General features: G+C 42.6%; 1 protein-coding gene across 3 annotated transcripts in view; it reads right to left on the bottom strand.

Annotated features, from left to right (window-relative positions):
* The window catches only part of FKBP1B (FKBP prolyl isomerase 1B), a 142178-nt gene that overhangs the window by 7416 nt on the left and 109465 nt on the right, over nt 1–25297 (bottom strand). The window lies entirely within an intron of this gene.

Genomic DNA, 25297 nt, shown 5'->3' with positions numbered 1-25297 from the left:
TAATACCTGTACCGAAAATGAAAATGCATATTACTTTTAATGTAACAGCAGGCAGAGGGACCATAAGTGCGGCGGCACACTGTGTATGGGCAGGAGGTAGACAGCACTTCGGCAAGTACCAAAACTTCATAACAGTCAAGGAGTTAGGTGCTTGGGTCTGAAGAAATACCATGATACCCAAACAGTACAAAAATAACAGACCTAGACTCCTTTGCATGGGGAAAACCTAAGAACATGCCATACTGGGTCAGACCAAGGGTCCATCAAGCCCAGCATCCTGTTTTCAACAGAAGCCAATCCAGGCTACAGGTACCCAAACACCAAGATCATCCCATTCTACTGATGCCAGTAATAGCAGTGGCTATTTTCTAAGTCAACTTCTCCAAGAACTTATCCAAACCTTTTTTAAACCCAGCTACACTAACTGCACTAACCACATCCTCTGGCAACAAATTCCAGAGTTTAATTGTGCGTTGTGTGAAAAAGAAAAGCGGGCCGGGGGGGGGGGGGGGGGGTGGTTGGGAGTCTCTTCATGCTGAAATAGCAAATAATTATATCCAAGATTAAGTCAGACTCAAAAACACAAGGGCCCAGAAGTGACAGACAGGTACATAGGGGGATGCATCTGACATTATCAGAATACAGGTCACTCCCATGTTAAAAGCTGTACCAAATGTTACCACATTTAAAGTGTCAACCTTTGCCCACTTCCCCTGTTCCCTGGTAGCGTGGACTCCCAGTCTCTGTAGTTTCTTCACCTGCCCTCCCCCCCCTTTGCTTCCCAATTACAATGGGGAAAGAGTAGCGGAGGGGACAGGGAGCAAACACTCACCATGCCCCTGTGTACCAGAGAGAGGAGGGCGATGGAGGAGGCTGAGAAGAAGAAGAGCAGAATCTAAGGGCAGGGGGAGACGAAGGGGACCTTACCGAGGAGAAAAACCTTACAAAAAAAAAGGGGATGAAAAAGATAAAGGAACTTAAGATGGGAGGGCAAGTCAGAGAAATGGGAGGGGTGTGTGGCAAGAAACCTGATGGGGCAGGAGGAAAGAGCAGTGTGCGCATGGGGGGGGGGGGGGGGCGCGGAGGTGAGGGGGTAGGTGAAAGAGTAAGGGGATGATGCACCACCCCCTTTAAAATCCTAGATCTGCTCACGTATGTCATGTATGAAACTGAGCTGAATCTCTTTATCCCAGCCTAGTCAGATTATAAAACAGGGCAATTTGTGCATCCTGTTCTTGCTTAAGCATAAAAGCAGGGCTTCTGGCCACCTTAAATGCACATATGTGAGGAACGGCAGAAGTGTTGGCCATCTGTGCTTGCTTAAATCTTAGCAAATAAAAACATTGTATTCATGAATATCTATGTCAGTGTGGCTTGTGCAAGGAAGCCCAGGTCTGTTTTATGTTTTTCCCATTATTGCAGTAACAAGAAATAAAATTCCTAACCCAACAATAAGTAAAAAAATAAAAAAATAAATACACATAAATAAAAAGCCCTTCAATTTAAACAAAAGGGGAAACTTTTTTTTTTTTTTTTAACTTAATGTTGTGGTCCAAACCCATACATTTTCTGAAGTTTTTATTCTAAATGGAAAGTCTTCAGTACAGTAACATTATAATCAAGGCCCCCAGTTTTCTTAAATTTATTAATTTAGACATTTTATACACTGCCGTTCCATGCATAGATCACAACAGTTTACAAAGTGACATTCATAAATTATAACTCTGCAAACAAAGACTGGTTACAGGGGAGTTATTCATATTCTATTTCGGGACCAAGGAATGTACTGCAGGATTTGCCCCCCATTCCCCAGAATTGCAGGAGATTTTCAGGCCAGGCCATCATTAGGACTCCCATGACCTGGGTTTGCTTCAGCCCTCATCTTCCTTCCTCCCTTCTTGTTGCTGGTACTGCTCACTGCACCTAGGCCTGTCTCTTCTTCCTTGCCTGCCACCTCCCTCCAGCTGTAGGTTCTTGCATGACTCTAACAGGCCGATACAGTACAGCGCGCTCCGGTGGAGCGCACTGTTAACTGGCATTTGGACGCACGTTTGACGCGCTAGCTTTACCAACCCCCCCGCCGCGACTAATAGCACTCGCAACATGCAAATGCATGTTGATGGCCCTATTAGTCATTCCCACGCGATACCGTAAGTAAAATGTGCAGCCAAGCCGCACATTTTACTTTAAGAAATTAGCGCCTACCCAAAGGTAGGCGCTAATTTCTGCCGGCGCCAGGGAAGTGCACAGAAAAGCAGTAAAAACTGCTTTTCTGTGCAACCTGCGACTTAATATCATGGCGATATTAAGTCGGAGGCCCCCAAAGTTTAAAAAAATAAATAAAAAATTTAAAATGGGCCCGCAGCTCATGGGTTGAAAACTGGATGCTCAATTTTGCCGGCGTGCGGTTTCCGAACCCGTGGCTGTCAGCGGGTTTGAGAACAGACGCCAGCAAAATTGAGCGTCAGCTGTCAAACTCGCTGACAGCCACCGCTTCCGTCAAAAAAAAGAGGTGCTAGGGACGCACTAGTGTCCCTAATGCCTCTTTTCACCACGGGCCCTAATTTAAATAAATTGACTTTCTGAATCGCACGCACAGGAGAGTGGCCTGTGCGCGTGCTGGAAGAGCGGGCCGCTCGGTTTACTGTATTGGCCCGTTAGCAGAAGTAGGCAGTGCTGGGAGTAGGGTGCAAGACAGCTGCAGAGATTGCTAGAGAGGGGGCTGGGAGCACACAAGGCAGAAGTGGGAGGAAAGAACTGGGGAGGAGCAAAGAAGAGATATTGGGAGACTGCTGAGGGTAGAAGAAAAAGGTCTGGTTCAGGGTTGTGGGGAGGTGAGAGGAAGCACTTTCTGGGAGGGATGGAGTAAGAGGAGGAGGAGAGAGACAAAAAAAAAAAAGAAAACCAGAGGCAGAAGAACTGAAATGGACAACCTAAACGGAAAAAATAAAGAAGTTATCTAGACCCACAAAAGGCTGGAATATATACTTCTGTATTTTAGGGACATATATTTCTATGCATTTTAAGTAATGTAAATTGCATGTCAAATGTACTGCATAATTGCCACAGATTTTAGAAAAAAAAATTGTACCACAGAAGTTTCTTACTCTAGCTACAGAAGCCGTCCCTCAAGCTGCTGCTAGAAATTAGGGGGCTCTGATTATAACACAAAGGCAGAACTAGGAGAGCCACCATCCCACCAAGGGTTAAAAAAAACACCAAAAAACCCACTATGTGCAGTTCTAAGCAATGGTGCCAGCTGACTGCTCTGTGACTAACCTGAATAAGCAGCCATTAATTAAGGTTTTAATCCAGGGTTGGCTCATTCTCGGTCCTTGGCTAATTTAACCCCCATGTCTTCCTTTCCAAGCTCATCGTGTAGCATGCTAGAAACCCCATACTGCAGTCAATAGCTCCTCGATAGTTAATTAAGACTGGTTATTTTAAGCTTCCCCTTTTCATCTGCAGCTATATTTGTAAATGCAGATAGAACACAATTCACAGTTAAACAACAAAGAGGAAGGTGCACACATGACCAGAACTTGACTGTTCTATGAACCTTCTTCTTAAATGGTTTTAGACAAACCAAAGGGCCAACTTTTCTCCGTGACTAACATTTTCCTCATGGCATGTAAAAGGGGGGGGGGGGGGATCACTATCTGAGGACTCCCTTGTATATTCTCTGAAACCTTCATTTATTTAAACTGAGAACAATTTTACATAGGATATTATTTCTATCCATTGTTTTCCCATCTTCGTCTTGGGGGATCCAGGACTCCACTAGACCACCAAGTAAACCAGGATCTCTTTTCATATCTATAGATCATCCCTGCCTGCATAGCACCCTACGGATGTGTATGTAAACACTATGAAGATGTTGCTGGAATGTTTGCTTTAAATGCTGCAAACAAGCCAAATCCCATGCTGTACAACTAGGAGTCTTCTACTCCCTTGAATCTCCTCTGCTTAGCAAACAGACATGAAGCAAAGATTAAAGAAAGATATTCTGCCACCGTGGGAACAAACGGGGAGAAACTGGCCACATACAGGATCAATGGCACAGCAACCTCAACTCAATGATTGCCTACTTTAAGATTAACATAGAATGAGACTTCAGAAAACCACCCGCTGGCTCAGTTATTCCTGCCATACTACTGTTAAGGATAGATCCCAGCTGCCAACTGTATAGTGTGACCTTGTAAAATCTCTCTCTGCATCCAGGACAGTTTTTGCTGTCTTCCTCATCCACAAGATCAGCCAAAAAAGCACGACTAGAAATCCCACCAGTCACTACAGCCAAGTTAACTACCACTAGAAAAAGATCCTTTTCGATAGCCGGACCTCACCTCTGGAACACTCTTCCTTCCAGTCTCAGACTTCAAAACACCACCAAACTGTTCAAAAAAACTGCTCAAAACATGGCTTTTCAAGCAAGCATATAAAGACGGGATAGGCTAAACCAACTAAAATGACAACCCCCTGCATCCCTACTTTTCCACCCGCCCTCCCTACCACAATCCCCCCCCCCATCCATTAACCCCCCTCCCATACCCAACCACTTTTTCTTCCCCCCTAGAATATCCTCCAACCCAGTACCCCGCCAATCAACACACTACGTGATCATCTTAACATCCTTATCACTTGCTAATGTATCAGTTAATTACTGTTATTATTATTGTTCCCAAGATCTTTTGCTAATTCATGTTTATGTAGCTCCCCTAAATCTTCTGTATATATTCATTATAATTGTAATTCTGTTAAAGTTGTTCCGCTGAATTCAATGTATAGCGTTGTTAAAAACGTAAACCGGAGTGAAGGCCTCCGCCAATACTTCGGTATATAAAAGCTTATAAATAAATAAATCTCAGACAGGTGAACATACAAGATACCCCACTCAGGTCACACCTAGCACAGACTCCCCTTCCCATGTCTCTATCCATGAACTTCTGCAATAATCTAAATATCCACCCATACCAGCAAGGTGATGATTCAGATCAACTGAACCACATCACGGTGAACCTGGAAGATGTGGTAGGCCTAATTGACAAACTGAAAAATAGTAAATCACCTGGACTGGATGGTATACACCCCAGGGTTCTGAAAGAACTAAATAAAAAAAGGAAATTTCAGATCTATTTCTATTAATTTATAACCTATCATTAAAATCATCTGATGTACCTGAAGATTGGAAGATGGCCAATGCAACCCCTATATTTAAAAACAAATCCAGGGGTGATCCAGGAAACTATAGACCAGTGAGCCAGACTTCAGTGCCGGGAAAAATTGTGGAAACTGTTATAAAAAAATAAAATCACAAAACATTTAGATAGAAATGGTTTGATGGGACACAGCCAATATGGATTTGCCCAAGGGAAATATTGCCTCACAAATCTACATTTTTTTTAAAGGGGTGAATAATCATGTGGACAAAGGTGAACTGGTAGATGTGATGTATTTGGATTTTCAGAAGATATTCGACAAAATCCCACATAAGAGGCTTCTAAGAAAACTAAAAAGTCATGGGATAGGAGGTGATGTGCTTTTGTGAATTGCAAGCTGGTTAATTGACAGGAAACAGAGTAGGATTAAATGGTAGAGATGTGAATCGGAACCAGAATCGGTTCGGATTTCAGTTCCGATTCACATCTCTATAGATGTGAATCTGAACCAGAATCGGTTCGGATTTCAGTTCCGATTCACATCTCTATTAAATGGTCAATTTTCACAGTGGAAAAAGGTAAAACAGGGATCTGTACTTGGATGGTGCTTTTAAATATATTTATAAACGATCTGGAAAGGGGTACGACGAGTGAGGTGATCAAATTTGTGGATGACACAAAATTATGTAGTGTCATTAAATCTCAAGCGGATTGTGATGAATTGAAAGAGGACCTTAAGAAACTGGAAATTGGGCTTTCAAATGGCAAATGAAATTTAACATCGACCAATGCAAAGTGATGCATATAGGTAAAACTAACCCTTGCGATATGTTAGGTCCTATCTTAAGAGTTGCCACCCAGGAAAGAGATCTAGCCGTCATAGTGGATAATATATTGAAATAGTCGGCTCAGTGTGCTGTGGTGATCAAGAAAGCAAACAAACAATGTTAGGAATTATTAGGAAGGGAATGGCAAATAAAACGGAGGATGTCCTAATGCCTTTGTATCGCTCCATGGTGAGATCGCACCTTGAAAACTGTAAATCCATCTGGTTCTTATGTTGGAAGCCTCAAGTTCACCATGGCCTTCACCGATTGACACAAGACCCAATACAGGAATATTTGAAATCCCAAGCCACTGAACAAATCAGCCTGGGAAGAAAATAAGGAACACAGAGCCTCTTTCATTCTGACATGGGATCTTTTAACATTTTGCTTTCCTCCACTAGTTATGGTCTTAACAGCTAAGGTAACTCCCATTTATCTGATTCTCGTGTCCCACTTTGAAGAAAATTCTTCCATGTGGGAGCATAAATACTGGATGGGAACGTCTTTTTTTTTCTTTTATAAAAACAGGCTGCACTCATTTTCAGTAGTACCAGCTTCATTTGATCTTACCAGACCTTCTAGATAGCCTTCTTAATGCAGAAGAGGAGAGTGTCAGTTCCCTTGATCACTTTCTTAGCAAAGAAGGTGGGAGAAAGGAGCTCCAATATGCTTAGAGGACACCTGCTGCAACAATAGCTCCATAGAGCAGCGATTCTCAACCGGTGTGTCACCAAGCACCGGCAGGTTTGTTGCGGTGCCCCCTTGCCCCAGTTGTGCTTCCCTTCTCCTCAGGAGTGGAAAGGTCTATCAGGGGATCGATCATTCCCCGGTGGGCTGATGCAATTAACAGCAGAGTAATGCTGCGTGCTGCCACCGGAGGCCAGGCCGGTAGCGGCTGAAGAGCGAAGAGACCCTGCGAGGCCTGAAAAGCGGAGAGACGCTGTGTGTTGCCAGAGGCCAGGTCGGCGGCGGCTGAAGAGTGGAGGTCAGGCTTATTGGGCCAAACAATGAGAAGAGGCTCCACGTGAGAGAGGAAACTTGCTTGTGGTGTATGTGAATGGCAGCTGTGTGTGGTAGAATGAGTGCCTGAATGGCAGCTTTGTGTGGGGTGTGATAGAATGCCATTTTAATTATTGGGTATTATGTGATGTGTCTGCAGTTTAGAAATAATTAAAAATTGTTCAAATATCAAACTTTTTTTTAATGAGTTTTAATTATTTAATTGTTGGATGTTATTCTGTTCATCAGCTGTTTTGTAACATTTATTAGTATAGTTTTACAATTATTTCTGTGTAGGATCTATAGCATCTTGGCTTATTCTGTTTTCCTAATAGGAGGTATATTGGTGTTTAGGGCTTGGTTTAATATTTGTAGTGTTGCCTTTTCATAGATAGGGTTGTTACCGTTTGAGAGTGTTCCATAACACAGGTGTAACTTTGTGCGGGTTAGTTTGTGTGCATTATTGCAGATCCTGGGACTATGTTAGGTGCTATATTTCTCTTCTCATTTCTCCAGGTTAGCACTGCATGCATAGTGGCTTTTTGGTTTTCCATTCTAGTTTTGTCTCCATATTTATAATTTGTGGTCTTTCTGAACTTGGTGAAGGTCAGTTCTGTGTGCGTTGCTGAGGTGAGGTATTACTAGCATGTACCTGGTTCTTTAAACAAGCTTATCACAAAGAGAAGGAGAATAGAAAACGGAAAGGAGTAGGGAGCGGGCAGTAGAACATCCACGCACAGCACCTAACCCAATATGTGCATATTTTTATTTTATCTCACTACTAAAAGAAAGATTCAGTTTTAAAATTATACTTGTTATTAAATATGCTGCAGGTATAAAAGGACAAGATTTATCACATTCACCAAATAGTATTTATCACAAAATTATGTAACCGAACCTTCATGGCACCTGTTTAGATTATATGATTCAATACACTTAACTAATTTATGTGCCTTACTGTAAACCGTTGTGATGGTATTTAACTTCAACGACGGTATAGAAAAGTTTTTAAATAAATAAATTTGTTGTGTTTTCTCAATAGGATTTATTTTTTATTTTATTTAAAAACTTTTCTATACCGTCATTGAAGTTAAATACCATCACAATGGTTTACAGTAAGGAGGATATGCATTAGTGATAAATTACTGTCTTTTCATAAGGAGGTGTATTGTGCCTGCCAGTAAAGGGAGTTTGTTTTGCTTTTACTGAGTTGTCATCAGAACCAGAATATCTTTTTTGTCTGGTGAGTTCCACGGGTAATGCCCTAAGTTCTACTCTGCAACCATTGTTGGGGGTCGAGGGGGTTCCTGAGGATGCAGAATGTATATTTACATTTAGCCCCGTGACGGTCACATGTTCAGTGTGTCACGCATTTGAGAACCATTTGTCAGGTGTGTCCCGGCCAAAAAAAGGTTGAGAACCACTGGTCTAGAACAGTCTGTGCAAGTGTCATTTGTAATCTACGCAAATCTGCTGGCTTTTTAGTGGTTTGGGGGGGGAGGGGGAGAAATACTTTTGCAAGCCTCTTTATAATCACACATCCTTTTTTGTCCCTTTTGGCATAAAGCAGCCGTGAAAAGGCTGTTAAGCTGCCAAAAACCATGAATACTTTCCTTTTTGAGGTTTGGGTCATGCAAGCAAATCATTATGATGCCAGTTACCTATTACTTATGTCCTATAAAAAGGTAGAAACTAAGATCTTTGTTCACATTAGGTCATCAGAGCTGCAGTTTGATTGTTCTGAATCTAATTGGCCTGGTTTGCTTGCTGCAGTCTGCAACGCCAAAGTAATCTCTCTCAGCTGTGACCATTCCAGAAACATGTGCAGCGACTTACTGAACCCCTCTAATTACCTGAAGCTGATTTCCTGCTTTATTGGACTTCAAACATGCTTCATACTAAAAGAAAACCACGGGTACAGGGTGTAGATATCTCAGCCCCATATAGGAAGTTTCTTCACTAACGCCGGGTGACTTGGTCGCTGAGGGGCAGGCCATGGAGCAAGAGCCATCCTCTCTGACTGAAATCTTTAAGCCCCTGGAGGTGCTGGCCCGGATCTTTAAGCCCCGGCCAGCACCTCCAGGCCGGGATGATATACGGAGGCTGTTGGAAGCCGCCACCCTGCTGGAGGAAACTCAGGACGGGGCAGGAGCGGCTTGGCAGAGTACAACTGAAGGACTTTCGTCTGCTGCTCCACGCTGGTATGTACAGTCCCGGAGGGAGGAGGGGAATGGAGGAGAGGGACTGGACTTTGCCACGAGGCTTGATTTGGCTGGCCTGGATAACGGCGCTGGGGCAGCATTGGGTGGAGGAGGTGGAAATGAGGATCAGGAATCTCCCAAGTTAAAATTTATAATACAGCCTACAGTGGAAATCTCTTTCCACAATTATGGGGAGTGCGTCAATCCCTTGACAAAGCTATACTGGGACTTACTAAAGAAGTAATAGCCGTTAAAAATCCAAGTTAATCAAAATGCCTATGAAATAGCTCAACAGAATCAAAAAATGGAAAGAATGGAAGTTTGTACTTTTTCCATGTCAGTTTTCCAGACTACGATTATTCAGAGTGAACATGAAATGAACAGAAGATTGGAAAAAACTGAAAGTTATGAGAGCCCATAAGTTAAGATTCCTAAATTTTCCTGTATTGAGGAATATTGCCCCATTAGAACTGTTTAAGCTCTATGTTTCACAAATGCTGAAGATACCGGAAGAAATAAAGCCTGTGGTAACTAAGGCATATTACCTTTATCAGAATGAAGCAAATCGAGAAAATCTTGAAGAACAGACATTGCCTGATTTGTCAACTTTACTTGAATCCTCTCAAGAGATGGTCATAGCGTAACGGAGACCATTGTTAGTCACCTTTGCATTTCTAATGGACAAAACTAACATCTTTAAACAATATTTTAGAAATAACCAAGCTTTATTTTTTTGGTTATAAAATATGGTGCTATCCAGATTTGGATAAACTCAACTGGGAAGGAAATTATTTCTAAATATGGGGGGGGGGGGGGGGGGGGGGAGTGCTACAGATGGGAGCAAGGTTTAAGTTGCGTTTTCCCTGTAAGTGTTGTATATTTTTTTTTATCAGGATCATAATTATGTGTTTATGGAACCTCTACAGCTTAGGTCTTTCCTGGATTCTCATAACTCTCCTAGTTAGACCCAATGTTTGAGTGATAAGTAGGAAATAAGTGTTGGATCTGTTTAGGCTGTCATTATGTTTAATTAGTATTTATATTACCTAATTGATTTATGCTCCGCCTTTCCTAAGCTCTGTTTTTCCTTTATTTTATTAAGTACAGTAAACGATATTTAGAAATTACAATTATTGTAATTATCACATTTATCCTCAAATTTTTCTTTTCTGCCCTTAAGAAATTGCCACAAGTGGATGCTTGTAAAACTCTTAAAATGCAATAAATAATTAAAAAAAAAGATTACCTGAAACTGGATCACAGGGCCAACAGGCAAAATAGTTTAGTTTACTGAATTTTCTTAAATCTGCTTTCTTGCCAAAAATCAAAGTGATTTACAAATAAATATAGGTTTCATATGAAATATACAAACAAGGTAAAAAGAGCTGTCCCGGCGCGCGCACCAGCCCTTCGCCGGTGCGGGCGATTCAGTATTTAAATGAGGTGACGCGGGAAAAACGGGGAAAAGGAGGCGCTAGGGACACTAGCGCGTCCCTAGCGCCTCCTTTTTGTCAGGAGCGGTGGCTGTCAGCGGGTTTGACAGCCGACGCTCAATTTTGCCGGCGTCTGTTCTCGAGCCCGCTGACAGCCAGGGCTCGGAAACCGGACGCCGGCAAAATTGAGCGTCCGGTTTTCGGCCCGACAGCCGCGGGCCGAATTCAAATTTTTTTTTTTTTTACTTTTTTTTTTACTTTTGGGGACCTCCGACTTAATATCGCCATGATATTAAGTCTGAGGGTGCACAGAAAAGCAGTTTTTACTGCTTTTCTGTGCACTTTCCTGGCGCCGGAAGAAATTAGCGCCGACCTTTGGGTCGGCGCTAATTTCTTAGAGTAAAATGTGCGGCTTGGCTGCACATTTTACTTACTGGATCCCGCGCGCATACCTAATAGGACCATCAACATGCATTTGCATGTTGATGGCCCTATTAGGTGCCGCGGGTGGGCCGCGTGTTTTCCTCCCCTTACTGAATAAGGGGTAAGGGAAAACACGCGTCCAGAGCAGGCTGACAGTGCGCTCCGACGGAGCACACTTTACTGTATCGACCTGAAAGTGTGTATGGGTGTGGGCGTGTCTCACTCTGACACAGACACACACACACTCTCTCTGACATGCTGCTGTCCCCACTCCAGCACCTCTACATCATGGTGTAAAGTTCTTGCTTGCTGCCAGCCCTTCCCCATTCTTCAGCAGCCCCCTCCCTTTCCCAAGCCCATTCTCTAAGAGACTCGCTGGTTCCAGAGCCAGCTGCTTCTCTCAGAGCTCCGTACAGTCACCTCAGGCAGAAGCCTCCCCAACGCTGTATAGACACTTCCTTCTGGCTTACCCCCTTCCTTCCTGTGCCCATAGCTTGCTTCCACTTCTCTGCAACCCTCCCACCACTCTAGTGAATTCCCACTGAATGCAGACTACACAGTCTGCTGCTTTTATGGTTCCCCAGGCTCTGCTCTGCCTACCGAATCCAGGGGAGAGCAGACCAGAAGTGACCCCTATCCCTGGGCTTATATTAAAAAAAAAAAAAAGGAAAATTAAGCTCTGAACGAGACTGCAGAGAGCCACTAACCCAAAATGGCACAGCTCCAGATAGAACCCTGCTTTCTCTTGTGGAGCCAAGGCTGGTGCAAGGGTATTAGGTATCATAAGTGAGTGAACCTTACAGCCTTGCACACACTCCTGATCCTATCCTTCCCACAAATACATTTAAAAAAAATATGCATTTATAATAGATTTTACATGAAAAAGAGTATTCAGTGTTTTAAGGTAAAAATATTGCTTAAATGTGAGTTACATGCACTGCTATGGTACCAACCGGAAAACTCTGCCAAAAAAAAATATATATATATACCTGCAGTCTATGGTAGTGGGACTATTATAAAGCATGCTGGCCCTCAGAAAGCTTTAAAGTAAACTTCCCATACGAAAACAGCAGTAACTGTCAGCACTCAAACAGTGACAACCCTTCAAATATTAATTACATCAGGCCCTAAAACACCAATACACCTGATATTATGAAAACAGAACAAGGCAAGTTGTTACAGATCCCTACACAGAAACTACATGCTAGCAAAATACCTCACACATGCAGAACAGACAGACCCTCAACAAAACTGAGAGAGACAAAGTATAACTAGAAACATGCAGGCAAAAACTGAATTGGAAACAGTAACAAAAGAGACTGTATGCAGTGCAAAAATGGAACAAACAGAAACATCACTATTCCTCATTAAACAATAAAATCAAGATATATAAATCATAATAGTAAAGCCATTTCATAAAAAGGAATATTTCAAAACAGCTAATGAAAAGAATACCCAATAATCAATTTTTTAAAATTATTCCCGGATACCATTAAAAGCAGAATATAAACCAAATAAATAAATAAAATTTAAACACAGAAGACATCAAATAACACCCAATTATTAAAACTAATACAGATTTAAAAAAAACAAACCCTGCTCTCCATACCTGGGAACTTTTGATTTCTAGTTACCCTGAGATCGTCATGGGTTAGTTTGGGGAGGGAGTGGTACAACTTTCTCCTCTCTCTCACATATCCATATTCTCCAACACTCACACTTGCTTACTCACACACCCTCATAAGTTCTCTCTCTCATATATATATATACACATACATATGCTCTCTCTCTCTCACATATGCTCTCATGGTCTCTCACACATACGCGCACACATTCTCTCACCAGAACATACAGAGGCTTCCTCAGGCCTGCACAGCTTCTCACCCACATGCTCTCTTACATGCTATTTGCACACACAAAAATGCTCCATCTCACATATATATGCTCTCTCACACACAAACACTTGCTCTCTCTCTCCCTGGAACAAACCAATAACAGAAGCCTGCTCCTTGGGCCTGTGCAACGTCTCTCACACACACAAACACATGCTGTCTTACATTCCATTTACTCACACACACACTCTCTCTCTCTCCCCCCCCCCCCCCCCCCCAAGGAACATACAAGGTTCAGGTAGGATCAGCCTTCTTTCTTTGGCCAGGTGGCCCCATTAACACAACAGCCTCCTTGCCACACAACTCGTGAGCACAAAAGCATCTTCCGGTCATGCAGCCCTACAGGTACCTGCAAGAGTCTCTTAAGTGGCGCAGCTCCCAGCAACAGCATATTTTCCATGGCGTGGCCCAATTGACAGGGCCTCTTCTTTTCGGCCGTGCGGCCCCCACAGACAGCAGCCTTCTATTTTCTGAATTCGCAGCCCACCTGATGGTGGCCCCCTTTCTGCCGCTATGTGGCCCAGCTGACGGGAAACCTACACCAGTTAGTCCTGCAACCACGTGACTGGCCTGACTGGCCCAAAGCCCCGTCAGGCCAATCCGCCCCTGTGTATGCTACAGTACTGCCCACCCTGACAGGGGCCAGGACTTTGAATTGGGGAAGTCATGAGTGACCGCTTAGAAAATTAAAAAGTCAAGGGATAGGGGACAGTTCCTATTGTGGATTCCGAACTGGTTAAACAAAAGATAGAAAACAAAGTAGGGCTAAATGGTAAATTTTCCCAATGGAGAAAGCTGAATAGTGGCGTGCCCCAGGGATCTGTTTTAGGACCACTGCATTTTAATATATTTATAAATGACCTGGAAAAAGCGGACAATGAGCAAGGTGCTCAAGTTTGCTGACGACATCAAAATTATTCAAAGTTGTTAAATCAGAAGAGGATTGTGAGAAATTGCAAGAGGACCTTGCAAATCTTGGAGACTGGACAGGCAAAAGGCAAATGAAATTTAATGTGGACAGATGCAAAGTGATGCACTTAGGGAAGAGTAATCCAAATTATCGCCGCACAATGCAATGTTCCATATTAGGAGTCGCCACTGAGGAAAAGGATCTAGGAGTCAATGAAAATATGTTGAAATCTTCTGCTCAGTGTGCAGGAGCCACCGCCAAGAAAGCAAATAGAATGCTAGGGATTATTAGAAAAGGAATGGAGAATGAAACAAGGACTATCATACTGCATCTGTAGTGCTCCATGGTGCTACCTCACCTTGAATATTCTTTTCAGTTCTGATCACCACATATCAAGAAAGATATAGTAGAATTAGAAAAGGTGCAGAGAAGGAAGGCCAAAATGATAAAGGAGATGGAAAGATTCCCCAATGAGGAAAGGCTAAAGAGGTTAGGACTATTCAGCTCTGAGAAGAGACGACTGACCGGAAATATGATAAAGATCTCTAAAATGAGTGGAATGGAACAAGAAAACGTTAATTGGTTGTTTACTCTTTCAAAGAGTACAAAGACTAGGGGACACAAAGTTACTAAGTGATGCATCTAAAACTGAGCTTTTTTTTTTTTTTTTTTTTACTCAAATGTATAATTAGCTCCAGAATTTGTTGCCAGAAGATGTGGTAAAAGCTATTAGTGCAGCTGTGTTTAAAAAAAAAAGGTTTGGCCAAGTTTCTGGAGGGGAAGTCCATAAACAATTAAGGTGGACTTGGGGAAATCACTGGGATAAGCAGCATGGAATCCTGGGATCCTGCCAGGATTGGTCACAGTTGAATACAGGATACTGGGCTTGATGGACCTTTGGTCTGACCCAGTATGAACAGTCGTGTTCTTATGAAAACCCACCCAGTTTTGCTTGCATTAATGAGCCCACCTGATCCACTGGTTTTCCAATTGAGGTCTGATCTTTACATAACCTACAGTTCTTACTGCTCTATAGGTACAAGCTAACTAATTGCATCCCCGAGACTTACCTGCAGTGTTCCTTTTCTCTCAGCTCCTGCTCTACCAGGGAAACAGAATCCCTTGTCTAACATGTTGTCCTGGGAGCCTGCTCTGCCAGGGAAATCTGGACTTTTGCCCTAACAGCCCAGTCCGCAGCTCCTTCTGCTGAACCAACCAAGGGTAAATGCAAGCAAAACTGGGTGGGTTTTCATAAGAACACGAACAGCACCAGTCCAAACATCTGCTGAGGTACAGACAAATGCTGAAGAGCTGAGGGGAACACCAGATCTGTATAGGGGGGAGTGAAGTCAGCTTTGAGTTTTTGTCTCTGCCTTCATGGCTGGAGGACATAATCCCACTTGTCTGGACTGGTCTGGCATGGATAAGGAACTGTGATTATGGTGATAGGTTATGGCAGAGGAGGTTCTTGGAGTAACCATGTACCATGGAAAATCTCACTGAAACCATGCGACAAAGATAATGACCTTACAACACACTGGCGACAGCTCTTCCTAAGTGGCCTACATACTATTCACTAGAGACAGAAAACATTTCTTCCTCATGAAATTTAATGGTAAAAGCAGCCCTGTTTTTACACTGTGCTTTGTTTAGCTTTCATAATAAAATCAACAAGAAGCAAGCTTGCAGTCCATCAGTTCGATAGTACTGACTGAGAAAGCCAAGAAAAAGTAGAATGGTGGTAAATTTCCTGTTGAGTTTTACCAATGAATACAATGGGGAAGGGCATTCATTCAATCAAAAAAGCAGCTGGAGACCCAAAAATAAAATCAAACCAGATAGCAAAAGGGTGTTCTGTTTTCAAGCATGCTTTTTGAAAAACATGCAAACAAGTTTTAAACATTTAAAATCTTTAAATGGATATATGAAGATAAAGACAACATGAAGCATACTTACTACATAAAAGATGCTGCTTAGCCTCAGTTTCAAAACTCTAGTCTAAGTCATAATTTTGAGTCACTATACGCCCACCAGAAATGAAAAGACTGAGAGCTGCTTAAAAGCATGAAAGACTCTGTATGTGAAACGTGAACTGAGAAGGTACAAATGTTATTCACCATATGCTGCTTGCATCTTTCCAGAGCAGTTACACGGGGCCAAAAAATATGTTCTTGTTAGCATGCAATATAGTTCTGACAAGAACACTATAGCAGAGATGGGCAATTCTGGTCCTCGAGGGCTGCAAACAAGTCGGGTTTTCAGGATATCCCTAATGAATATGCATGAGAGAGATTTGCATGCACTCTGCCTCAGTTGTATGCAAATTAATTTCAAGCATATTCATTTGGGATATCCTGAAAACTTGACTGGTTTGTGGCCCTCGAGGACAGGAATTGCCCATCCCTGTACCTCAGAACAGGAGAGTACCAGGAAATACAATCAGGTTTGCTCTGGATTACTGATTTTCTGGACACTGGGAGTTTCTGATAACAGTCATTATCTGATTAGATTTTTGAATAATGGGAGTTCTTCCATGTGAACAGGACATACAAATCCAATCAATTTTTGGATACCGAAAGTTTTGCCAGATCAAATCATAGGCCGAAGACCACAATCCCACCCCCCGATAAAGGAACTTTGGATATAAGGTGCTCTACTGTATTAGGTGCAGTCACTAAGTGTCTCCATATCATCTACAGTGCCCGGTCTCAGTTTCCTGCTCCACTAAATGCAAGGGCTTGATAGCCTTTTTTTTGCTCTCTCAAAAGTAGTTATAAAGTCTCAAAATGCAACCAAGGCTGAAAGTGCAAAGAGATTCAAAATGCTCCCCATCTCCAAGCAAACAAAACAGAACCACCTGCCTGAAGTAGGCCCAACTGTGTAGCTATGGGATTTTCAAACCCTAGCCAGCAGGTGTGGTCAAACCACAATAAGAACCCAGAATAAATAGCAGGATCCAATATGATCAGAGGCCTCTCAGTCCCCTGATTTACCATATTCTATTTATTATGACCTGCAATCGAGATCCAATAAATCCTAGCCATGGTTATATGTTTGCTGATTAGGGGAGGGATTTCCAATTCTAGATCCCAGTATAGCAGCCCATGCCTTAAAAACAAAACCCCTTGAGAAGAACTATTTACTTATTTTGACATTTTATATACCATCATCATTTCATGTAAAAGATCACAACGGTTTACAAAAGTAACATTCATAGTTATAATTAATAAGTAGTAATAGAGGTAGTTTTCATAAAATAGGCATTGACATCTATCAATCGAATTGTTCTGATACATTTGACTCAAGGTTTAAGACATGATCAAGGGGTAAAGAAAGTTAAAATAGAACAACATTAGGATCCTACTGGTTCTACTTCAACTTAAGCACAGTGGGAGATTATTTTAATACTTTTGAAACAAAAGTGCCCTAAGATTCACAGAAGTTGAGCTGAATACCTGGGGACAGGGAACATGCCTTGCACTGAGGAACAGATGAAAAGAGGTGAAATGGAAAGGAAGGGCACATAGCTTCCATAAAGTTGGCTAGTGCGTTGAAATAACTGGTGTTAAAAGTTTTAAGGAAAAAACAAAAAACAAAAAAAGTATTAGCCTTTGGGACTGGTGACTCACAAGGCTCTGCAGGGGTTGAGATTAAGAAGTAATTTAGCATTGTTCAGGTGCCTCTCCAGAGACACACATACCTGTGCTTGCGACCAGAGAAGTTTAATTTTTAATTTGCTAGCCATAAGAGACTGATTTCTTGCTGACATTGTTCTCTTTTCTCCTATATTTCCTCTTGAATGTTTTGATATCTCTATCTATTTAATCTAGCTAGTGTTTTTAAACTCCTGGCTAGTGCATTGAAATAACTGTTTGTAATTCATAGAACAAAGGGCTGCTATTTGCAGGAGCTGTTCAGCTCTGGCAGATAGAGTAAGGCCTGTGATGGAGACACCCACTCTCTCAACTGTTACCCTTACATAATGCTTTTTTCTGCTTTGAAAAAATGAAGAAGCAACAGAATATGAAGTGATATCTGAAAGGGAAGGAGTCACCCAATGCACCCACAAACTCTCCAACATGGTCAAATGTGTCATAAAAGAAAGTTGCTTCTTTTGGGAGACTGTCGGAGGAACCAATTTGGGAACTCAATTGATGGGGACACAATGGTTAAATGCATTCCAAGATGCTCAACTAATAGAAATGCAAACCAGGTGGTCAGTGAAATTATAGAAGAAAGTAAGTAAGAAGCTGCTAAGGTTACCATCCATCTGGGAACTAATGACTTCACTGTAAACTGGGTCCACAAGGTACAGGAAGATTTCCAAAATCTAGGGGAGAAGATTAGACACTTGCCAAAAAACTATTGCCTTTTCAGAAGTACTACCAGTTCATGGAAAGGGAAAGGAAATGTTACACCTTATAGAAAATTTCAAATGTCTGGCTCAAAACCTGGTGTAAGGAAAATGGTTTTGGATACATTGGAGGATGGGGCCGTGTATGGAGCAATAAACAATTATATGGTAAGGTCATAAGGATGGTCTACATTTGTCTGTGGCAAGAAAGAGGTTGCTAGGTGAAAGATTCAGATCGTACATTACCAGGCATTTAAACTAGGACATGGGGGTGGCCTGAGGTAGCAAGTGAAACTGGAATGTCACCCCCAAGCAATACAGGAAGTAGGAAGACAAAGTAACGAAATCAGTTAAAAAAACAAAACAAAACACAGAAAAAGGGGAATTAGATTCAGACAGCAACCAACAAGGACATTGAATTTTACGGTCTGGGAAAACAAGCAAGGCGGTAATTTGCTGATGAGGCTGTTACTACCCTTAAACAATAAGCCTCATACTTTTGATGCAGTTTTAACATTGCTTTCTGTTTCAACAGCAAGAGTTAACGGGGAAGTGGACTCAGACAACTACCAACAAGGGCCCTGACTTTGACAGTCTGGGAAACCAAGAATGGGGGGGGGGGGGGTGTCCTGTATAGCGCGGCACATGCTACCATAAGCTTGCTGGGCAGACTGGATGGACCATTTGGTCCTTTTTTGCAATCATCTCTATGTAAACTGGACAAAATGTTAGAGCCATGGACATGATCATACAGTTAATAGTTGAGAGAACATGCTGATCTATGGAATTTAATATTATATCTTGGGGTTGAAAATTTTTCCTTTTACTGCTAGTGCAGAATTGGCTACAGATGCATTGGTATTTTCTCCATCTTCCTCTGGGTTGCCACATGGATAATGAAAGCTGTTAGGCAATCACAAGATAGTTGAACTTGGAAGGACCTCTGGTCTCCTTTCAACCTAACCAACTGTGTAGCTATATAAATCCAAGACCACACCTCAGAGGCTAACCAGCTGAGCTCGGTTGTACAGTGCCTGTTAAGTGCCTTCAGATTTGTCACAATATGCCATATAAAAAGCAGCACTGAATATTCAATAGCTGGTGACTGACCTCAGAAAGAAGCCGAGGCATTCTTTTCAGCTGCTGAAAAGCTTCTAAGTTGTCAGTGAATGACAGTTCCCAGAATGTTCCCCCCACCCCCCCAAATGTGCCAGTTCTCTGAAGTTTTTGTCAGCTCGGGGCCCTCTGGGGCAATGTGAGTGTAGTGAAAAGAAAACAAAATCCTAGGAAAAGGAAGTGCTTAGCAAAAGGATAAAAATGTTCTTGAATACATTTTTTTTTTTTTTAATACTCTCTGGGGGAACACTCATTACATTCCATGACCCAGTTTGCTAGCTCAAGCTAGTGCTCTAAAAAATGGCCAACAATATATGCTTTGTCAAAATAAAACTGGTTAGTGTGATTAACAAGATCTACATTAACCATATCACTACACTACAATAAAGCTTACAAAGTAAATGCGATAGAGTACAGGCCCCATTTAATCCTCTCTCATATGAGCTTGTGTCCATACGTTTCACACTCAAAATGGAAATAGTTTCCAACTCTACAGCAGATGGAAAGTTCAAGGAGGCTGTGAGGCAGTGCCCTAGTGTTCCCCTATTTACCTGTGCAGAACCAGGCTAGACACCTGGTCCACCTTAAAATGCCTTAAGGAGAGTATACTCTAGGGGCGGGATCCTGCAGGGCAGGTGGGGCTCAGAGGGCGTAACCAGAGACTGGGCCATAAGAGCTGGGATCCAAATGGGGATAACCAGACCAGGCCCAGATCTCTGGGAGGAAGGCAGCTCCTGTACGTAATACTGTCCAAATACTGAGCTGAGACGAAGCAGTATAAACTGAGTAGAGAGAGTGCACTGTCTGAAGGTGAAGGCAGTTTACTGTTGTGTATATGAACGAAGCTGTGAATAAAGATTAGGTTTTAAGAAAGGCTGGAGTCTGACTTAATTTCTGCCTCCAGGCCTGTGGGAATCACTGCTTGTTCCCATATGGTGGCATGCACGGAATTTTTTCAAAAGCTATGCACAGAAAAAAAACCCCCAGCCTCCAAGAAAGTGTCTGTTGGGAGTATAGAGATATGAAGAGGACCTGTGGTTCTAAATGTAGTACAGAACACAGGGAGTCTGTGGCTCTAAAACAAAGTACAGAGTACAGGAGTGAACAGAGCATGGTAGCTTGTGAAAGGGTGTGGCTCAGAAGCTGCACTGAAGAAAAAAACCCTCAAAGTTTAAAAGTTTCAGGTAGAGAGAAAACTGAGTGGGCCTGGTTGTAGGGACAGCCAGGAAGTGGTAGGTTTGTACTGGCTAAAGGGAGAAACCTGGCTGAAGGTAGATAGGGATAAAAGTGATTTAGTTATTGCTGGATATGCAGGCTTTTTTTTTTAACACACGTTTACCTTGAAAAAAGAAAAGAGAGGCAGGAACACTGGTGCAGCAGGGCTGTTCTAAACAAGGTGTGGCCCTGGAAAAGCTGCCAGAGTGGGCATTGAATGTGATAAATGGAAACAGGGTGGGGCCCTATTCCAGCAAGCAATCCACTCTGTAAGGAACTTGTGCAGCCACAAGAAAATATGGAGTGGAGCAGCCAGGCTACTGCAGCACCGGCATGCAGCAGTCACAGCATGACTGAAGGAAGTTGGCAAACCCTAATCCAGAATCTCTAGAAGGGAGATAGGTTAAAAGAGAATCTTGCAAGGAGTCAGCAGGCCTGGGCTGAGGAAAAATGGAACAAGGAAATACACTGGGCCATGGTCAACTTCTATTCAGAGTGGAGCCTTGTGGCCTTGTCAAAAAGTGGTGGCACAGAATGCCCAAGATACACTACAGAGTGGCCAGTGGGCTGCAACACAGATTGGCCAGAGGATGGCACTAAAGGTGGTCTTTAAGAAGACTCTGTAGGGTGCCCAAACACTACCAGGAGTCCAAAGATTGATCCCATGAGAAGCCCTGAGAAGGGGGTAGTGAAGAACCTTGGTGAGGGCAACACAGACTGCCAAGGAGGCGACAGTTTTGAGAAGTTTGAAATTGGCACTATTGGAGGTCCCGAGCAGACCCTGTAGGGTGCCCAAACACTACCGGGAGTCCAGAGAAAAGTCCCGTGAAAAGCCCAGAGAGAGAGAGGGCACGGCAAGGCAAGCAAGCGATGCCATGGAGAGCCCAGAGGATGGTGCTGTGGAGACCCCGGCGAGTAAGACTGCAAAGGAGCTGGCAACTAGCATAGGTGAGTGGCCAAAGGATACAGAGGTGGAAACTATAGAGCGCAGAGAGGTGCTGGGAGAATCTGGAGGAAGAGTCCACGGAGAGCCCAGAGGATGGCATTGTAGAGATTCCAGCAACAGAGGAGTCAAGGAGGGACTCTACATCAGTGATACCAGATGCCAGGATGCAGGCACAGCTGGTTAGAGGAAAAAGCACTGGTGGTTCCCCAGTCAATCCATAAAGCTCTAGCAGGGTGGAATTCAAACCCGGAGCCAAAGGACTGGGGATATGCACACAAGGTCCCCGTTCCCAAAGCATAGCTGGTGGGAAGCCAGAGAAAGGGAACTGGAAGGTCTTGCACTCTCCTGCATGGGATCCAGGACGGAACAGGGACGCTTGGCCCGATGGGTCTAAGCTGAGGGGAGGGGTATGTAAAGCAATGCCCCTAGTGTTCCTATATTAACCTGGCAGGACCAGGCTAGAAATCTGGTCCACCTTAAATGTCTTAAGGAGAGTATACTCTATGGGCGGGATCCTGTGGGGCAGATGCAGCTCAGACAGCATAACCAGACTAGGGAATAAGAGCTGAAATCCAGGTGGGGGATAATCAGACCAGGTCTGGTTCTCCAGGAGGAAGGCAGCTCCTATACCCAGTATGGCAAGTCTTATATTCTAATGTTTTAAAGTTGTGAATGTAGGGTCTCTTTCTTAGCATTAATCAGTCAAGGTTGCCCAAAACAGTAGCCTTTATGTAAACATTTATATACAGCTCAATTTATTGATAATGTGTTCAGATGAGGTCATCAGACTATATTTATACAGCATGAAAATTTAACTATTCAGAATTCAGAAGGGAAATGAAGAAACCTGGTAACATGTAACTTCTGGTGAAAATGAAGAAAACTGGTTAACTTCTGGTGTAACATTTCTGCATGGAACAGCAGTTACAACACTAAACTTGCTAGGCAGACTGGATGGACCAGTTGGGTCTTTATCTGCTGTCATCTACTATATTATATAGAATCAACCCAAAACATCATTGGGTTTATTTGGTGCTTTTTTTATACCGGCATTCATGACAGTGTCATATCATGTCTGTTTACAGGAAACAGGGGTACAATAACCTTAAAAACAGTAACATAGTAAAGAAGTAAAAGTTACAATAAAATGGGGGTGAAGAACTGGGGGAAGAAGATGAAAGAGCATAGGTAACTCGAAATAATGCCAGTTATTTGGCGTGACCTAAGATTCTAGGAAATATTTGTGGCGGCGAATCAGAGGCTTTAGCTATAGGGAATCAGGAATTTATGTAAAGGCTTGTTTATATAAATTCCTGATTCCCCATAGCTTGAAGTAACAGGTCAACTTGGTTTGATTTATTAAACTATAATCATAGATTTAAGAAAGCTTTAAGAGCAGTCGCCTACTTAGCAGCTAAGTTTCATACAAAAAACAACAAACAAAAAAACCAAACCTAGCAGAGTTTTGCATTTTGGGTGCAAAGAGTCTAAGAGTGGTACATAAGGGTTGAGGCCCCAATACCTCAGAGTAATTATATCTAATGATTTCAAGGTAAGGAAGCAGTACAACAGGGTGCATGCATAGGCGGGGTGGTATAAGTAGTAGAAAAGAAGATGTAAATACAGCTCATTAATGAAATCTCACCTGGAGTATTGTGTCCAATTCTGGAGGCCTTATTTCCAGAAGGATACAGATAGAACCAAGGCAGTCTAGAGAAGGGCTACCAAATGGTGTAGGGTCTGCATCAGAAACCCTATGAAATGAGATTTTGATATCTTTTATACATGTTTAGATTTCTAAGTGCATTCATCAGCTGTCAATGGCAAGGTTTTGACCTAGCAAAATATTTAGATCTTTGTCCGTCCCCATATGCTTTGGAATGTTCACCCTAGAGCAGGGGTGGGCAATTCCGGTCCTCGAGGGCCACAAACCAGTCTGGTTTTCAGGATATCCCTAATGAATATGCATGAGAGAGATTTGCATGCATTCTGCCTCAGTTGTATGCAAATCTGTCATGCATATTCATTAGGATATCCTAAAACCTCAACAGGTTTGTGGCCCTCGAGGACTGGAATTGCCCACCCCTGCCCTAGAGGAAAGACAAGACAGTGGTGATAGGATAGATATTTAAATATTTCAAACGTTTCCATACCCAGGAGGCAAGCCTTTTCCAATGGAAAGAGGATCTAGAATGAGGGGTTGGTCTTGGGATGAGGGTGAACAGGATAGACTCGGGAGCAGTTTTAGTAAGTATTTCTCTACAAAGAGAGTGGTAGATGCAGAGAATGGCCTCCCAGTGGAGGTGGTGGAGAAAAAAACCCCCAGTACTTTAAGAAAGCATGTGATAAATCTAGATCATCTAAGGGAGTGATGAGAAGGAGAGGGGTCCACAATACTTAAACAACCATCACTCAGATCTTCTACTAGAAAGCCTAGAGGTGCCTGAGATTAAATGGGCAGAGAAACTGAATTAACCTCTCGTCGCCCTCAGGTGGTCCCACCAGAAAGGGATAGGAGACTGGAAAGACGACAGAAGGAACTCAGCACTGTCACTGCTCACACTGCTGCTTCCTCTGAATAAATTGATATTCCGGGGCTGACAAACTAGAACTTTCAAACACTAAATTCAATAGAAGGAAAAGAACATATGGGGGAAATATTTCCCCATTACTATCTGCTGAAAATTGAGTGCTTAGTTCTTTCAAATGGGAAAAAAAAAATCTAAGATTTCTTTGGGAAAAGTAACACCTACGCAGCATAAAATCAATAGCTTCTCTCCTTTTGTTTTTACTGTTGAATGATACACACAGAAACAATCCATCATTCTTTCCAGGGCTGGGCTCTATGGAGAAAATGAGGAAGACAATATGGAGTCTCTATGAGAACTGTCACATAGTAAGGTGGTTTGCTGTGTGGAAGGAATGTACACACTGTGCTGAAATCATACTTGTTTCATTGGCGAGTGGTTACCCACGTAAGACATAAACCTGGGCTTCCAGAAGTGAATGGCAAGGGTGAACGCAAGACTCTGGTTGCCTCCTGAGATGAACCAAAAGCCTTTCATGCACAAGAGCCAGGCACTTTATTAGTTTAAAATTATTTCATTCTGTTTATATAAATAAAACTTCCATTCTAAGCAGATTCCATGCAAAGCATACATAAGCAGGAGACAAACCAAGACATCCATATACAATTAGGCACAGTAGATCATATCATCAAAAGAAAGCAGGAGACATCGAAATCCTTCTGAATAAAATGTTGTACAGCAAAGCTCATCAGAACGTCAAACGAAAGATGGCCCTTCAGCTTCTTACAAAACAGCTTGTACTCAATGCCCCATGGTGCAGAGGTGCAAGCTGGTCCACTGAAGACGCTTAATGGTGTGCGAGCTGAAGAAGGATCGCCCTAAAGGAGGGAATCTTCAGCAGATCGCAGCCTCCAAGTGAAGCATATTCCAAACGTTGGAACATCTTCTGCGAGACTTCTAAAATACAAACATGAACAGTTTAAAATCAATTCTCTGTGCCATAGGCAACCAGCTGTTTCAGTTTTAGGAGCAGCATGATCCTTTAAAGATGCAGGGTGCCCTTAGACATGCTGGCTGCTATTTTGGTAGCCTCTCATAAAGTGACTTCAAGTAATCCACCATAGTCAAAATTAAAGACTGGACGAGTGCCTGGAAAGCACGCTTATCCAAAATATATTTGGACAGTCTAATCAATTTAAGCTTAAAAAAGTACAGATCAAGACTGCATTTACCTGTGGCTTTAAGGAAAGTTGTGAATCAGAAAGAAACCCCAAGTCCCTCAGACTTGAAAAGT

The sequence above is a fragment of the Rhinatrema bivittatum genome, chromosome 3, assembly GCF_901001135.1.
Source record: "Rhinatrema bivittatum chromosome 3, aRhiBiv1.1, whole genome shotgun sequence".
In the NCBI taxonomy this organism is placed as follows: domain Eukaryota; kingdom Metazoa; phylum Chordata; class Amphibia; order Gymnophiona; family Rhinatrematidae; genus Rhinatrema; species Rhinatrema bivittatum.
The sequence above is the reverse complement of the archived record's forward strand: the minus strand, read 5'-3'. Positions and strand labels throughout refer to the sequence as shown.